General features: G+C 44.4%; 1 long non-coding RNA gene across 1 annotated transcript; it reads left to right on the top strand.

Annotated features, from left to right (window-relative positions):
* The first annotated feature begins 2,481 nt into the window (after positions 1 to 2,481).
* On the top strand, positions 2,482 to 3,474 carry LOC116082314. The gene is made up of 2 exons (XR_004115243.1): positions 2,482 to 2,671; positions 2,746 to 3,474. It is a non-coding gene; the product is annotated as an uncharacterized LOC116082314 (long non-coding RNA).
* Positions 3,475 to 4,391: the final 917 nt, after the last annotated feature.

The following is a 4,391-nucleotide window of genomic DNA, read 5'->3' as shown; positions in this document are numbered from 1 at the left end:
ATCAGAACCTTGGGGGCATCAAGACCATTGTTATGTGATTTGAAAACTCTGAAATCTAGAAGGGATCAAGACCACTGTTTTCTGACTGATTTGAAAACACTGTAATCTGGGAGGAGGAGACCATTGTTATGTTACTTATCTGAGAACACTGTAACTTGTGGGGCAGAGACCATTGTTATCTAAGTGAAATCTGAACATGGTAACCTTGGGAGAGCAAGACAATTGTTACCTGGCTGGCCTGAGGCTATTTAACTCATAGGGATAAAGACCCATTGTTACCTGGCTGGTCTGAGCACATTGTAACTTGGACCAAGACCATTCATTGTTCTTGGACTGATGGGAAAATCAAGACCATTGTTACCTGGTTGATCTGAGCATATTGTTATTTGGGGCATTGAGAACCTTTTTGTTAGTTTGTTTGTTTGTTTTTTGGTTTTTGGTTTTTGGTTTTTCGAGACAGGGTTTCTCCGTTTAGCCATGGCTGTCCTGGAATTCACTCTGTAGACCAGGCTGACCTCGAACTCAGAAATCCGACTGCCTCTGCCTCTCAAGTGCTGGGATTAAAGGTATGTGCCACCACCGCCCGGCCACTGAGAACCCTTTAAAACTTGGAGGGAATCTCACAATTTTGTAACCTAGGATATGAAGACCATTTTTATGTGAGTAGTCAAAAATCATTCTTACCTGTGAATAAAGACCCTTGTTACCTGGGAGGTTTAGATATTTGTTTCCTGGACTGTCTGGGGAATCAAGGCCTTTGTTACCTGGGGCACCTGAGAATACTGCAGTCTTAAAGATCAGAGAGCACAGGACCCTTCTTACTTGGGGCATCTGAGAGATTATAACCTGGAGGATCGAGGATACTATTACCTGGGAGATCAACATCACTTCTGCCTGGGGAATTTTAGAGCACTCTTACTTGTGTGTGTGTGTGTGTGTGTGTGTGTGTGTGTGTGTGTGTGTGTTAGTGCTGGAGGTCGGGGGTGGGGGGAGGGAGATGAAGACCACTCCTCACTGGCTGATCTGAGAAAATTGTTACCTGTAACATCTGGACATTGTTATGTGGTTGATGTCAGAACATTGTAACCCAGGGGATCAAGCCCAGTGTTTCATTTGAGAGCCTTGTTACCTGACAGGTCTGAAAGGATTGTAACCAGATGGATCAAACCCTTGGCTGAGCAAGACATATGAGAACATTGTTACCACAGGGATCTGAGACTGCTATAACCTGGAAAATGAAGACAGTTATTACTTGGGGATCAAAGTAATTGCTTCCTGGGGGATCATTGTTACTGGGGGGTCAAGACCATTTTTTTTTTTTTTTGTTTTTGTTTTTTGTGGCACCTAAGAGAGCCTTGTTACTCTGATGATCTGAGAACACTGTAACCTGGAAATCCAAACCATTGTTACCTGGGGATCAAGATCATTCTTGCCAGGGGCATCGAAGAGTGTTGTCACCTGGAAGATCTAAGAGGATTGTCACCTGGGAGATCTAAGAATATAGTCGCTAGGGGCATTGAGTTCATTGTTACCTGGAACACATGAGAGCATTGTAATCATTCCTTGGAGAATATGAGAACACCAACACTTGGGGAAGTCTAGAATATTATAAGCTGTAGTATCAAGACTCTTCTACCTGGGGTTAGATTAAGATCATTGTTACTGGTGGTGTCTGATAGATAGCATTGTTATCTGTAGGGAACACAACTATTATCACCTGGCTGATCTGAGAGCACTCTTACCTAGAAGATCTGAAAACATTGTAACCTGGGGAAATATAGACCATTGCTAGCAGGAGGATCAAAATCATTGTGACTTTGAGCATACGGAACATTATCTGGGGCTCCTGAGACCACTGCTACCTGGGAAATTTGATAAAATTGGTTCCTGGGGGACCGGAAACCATTTTTACCTGGGGGATATGAAACCAGTGTTATGTAGGGGAATCTGAGGACATTGTAATCTGGGGGATCAAGACCATTGTTACCTGGTAAGTCATAAATTTATAACCTGGGGAATCTGATAACTTTGTAGCCTAGAAGGTCTGAAAATGTCATGATTGGGAAACATTATAACCCTGAGAATCAAGACTGTTCTTAGCTGGGACATTAAGACTGTTGAGAGCATTGTAGACCATTGTTAACTTGAATGATCTAAGAATGGTGTAGCCTGGTGTAGCAAGACCATTGTTTCCTTGGGCATTTGAGAGCATTTTTTCTTCGTGTATGAATTCCACTTCTACCTGTGGGATCTGAGAACATTGTAATCTAGTGAATCAATACTACTGTTTCCTGGGGATCACGATCATTGATCACCCTTACCTGGGACATCTGAGAGCATTGTCACCTGGAGGATCTGAGAACATCATAATCTGAGAATAGTCACCATAGAGTATCAAGACCATAGTTACCTGGGATATCTGAAAGCGTTGTACTCTGGGAGATGAGACCATCATTATCTGGCTGATCTGGAAGCATTGTTACCTGGGGCATTAAGCCCATTATTACCTGGCTAATCTGTGAATGTATCCTGAATGACCAACTGTATTGCTACCTGGGGCATCTGAGAAGATCGTTACCTGGGAGATCGAGATTGCCTTGGGCATCTAAGAATATTATCCCTGGGGGATCCAAGCAGTCCAGAGCATCAAGACCGCTCTTCCTTGGCAGATGTGAGAACATGGGTACCTGGGGAGAAAGAGGGTACCAGAGAACACCTGGGTGATGTGAAACTCCTTTTCCCTAGGGATCAGGATAGTGCTCCCTGGAAGATTTGAAAGCAGTGCTACCTGGGACATCTCAGACAATTGCTACCTGTGAATTTAAGAGCCCTGTAACATGAGTGATCTGAGAGTATTGTTACCTTGGATCTGAAGGCCGTGCTGTTTCCTGGGAATCTGACACCATTGAAACATGGAGGATTTGATAACATTGTAACCTGGGGGGAAACAGGACCATTTTTACCTGGAAGAGCAGAGAGCATTGTGCCCTGGGGCGGGATGGGGTACATGGGATTTTTACCTGCTGATCAAGACTATTGCTGCCTGGAGATCCTGAGAAGGTTGTGACCAAGGGATCAAGGCCCTTGGGGATCTGAAAGTCCTGTCAGATAGGAGGCCATTGTTACCTTGGGATTTGAGAGTATTGTAAGCTGAGGGTCTTAGAACACTATTACCTTGGCTGTGAATATAACTGTTATCTGGAAGGGTTACAAGTCAGGTGTAACTCTGCAAGTTTACCTTGTCACCTCGGGGTATCTGAGAACGTTGTAACTTGGGAATTGAGAGCTTTAGAACCTGGACGATGTTAAACCATTGTCACTTGGGTGATCCTAGACCATTTTGTAGGACCTTAGACCGTTGTTACTTGGGGAAACTGAAACCATTGTAACCTGGAGGATTGACATTGTTACTTGGCATATTTAAAGATTGTTACATGGGAATTGAGAGCATTATAAACTGGGAATCTAAAAGCATTGTTGTTATCAGCTGTGAAGTCAAGTATTACCTAGAGGATCTTAGACCATTGTAACCCAGGGGATTGGAGACATGGAACATCGGCATACACCACTGGTCACCTGAGGATCTGAAAGTGTGGTTACCTGGGGATGTCTTAGAGCACTGATACATTGGATATGAAGACAGTTATTTCCCTGGGGGCGGGGGAGATCTAACACCACTGTTATCTGTGAGATCTGAGAGCACAACAGCATGGACGACCAATAACATTGTTACCTTGCTATTATTCTCAGACCACTGTCTCCAGGGAAAACAGACTGTTATTACCTGGGGCATCTGAGAGCAGTGTGACCTGGGATGGTGAGACTGTTATTATCTGGGCATTTGTGAACACCATAACCAGGCAACCTGAGGATACTGTTACCTTGTTTTCTGAGAACATTGTCTCCTGAGGGGTCTGAGAGTTGTCACCTAAAGGAGCTGAAAGCACTGTTACCTGGGGATTTAGAGGGCTGTAATCTAGGGCCTCAGAGACAAATGTTACTTAGGCATTTGTACTGGCTGGTTTTGTGTGTCAATTTGACATAGGCTGGAGTTATCACAGAGAAGGGAGCTTCAGTTGGGTAAGTGTCTCCATGAGATCCAGCTGTGGGGCATTTTCTCAATTAGTGATCAAGGGGGTAGGGCCCCTTGTGGGTGGTGCCATTCCTGGGCTGGAAGTCTTGGGTTCTATAAGAGAGCAGGCTGAGCAAGCCAGGGGAAGCAAGCCAGCAAGAAACATCTCTCCATGGCCTCTGCATCAGCTCCTGCTTCCTGACCTGCTTGAGTTCCAGTCCTGATTTCCTCTGGTGATAAACAGCAATGTGGAAGTAAGCTAAATAAACCCTTTCCTCCCCAAATTGTTTCTTGGTCATGATGTTTGTGCAGGAATAGA

This window comes from Mastomys coucha, unplaced genomic scaffold, assembly GCF_008632895.1.
Source record: "Mastomys coucha isolate ucsf_1 unplaced genomic scaffold, UCSF_Mcou_1 pScaffold7, whole genome shotgun sequence".
NCBI lineage: Eukaryota > Metazoa > Chordata > Mammalia > Rodentia > Muridae > Mastomys > Mastomys coucha.
Note: the sequence above shows the minus strand (reverse complement) of the source record. Positions and strands in the feature narration are given on the sequence as shown.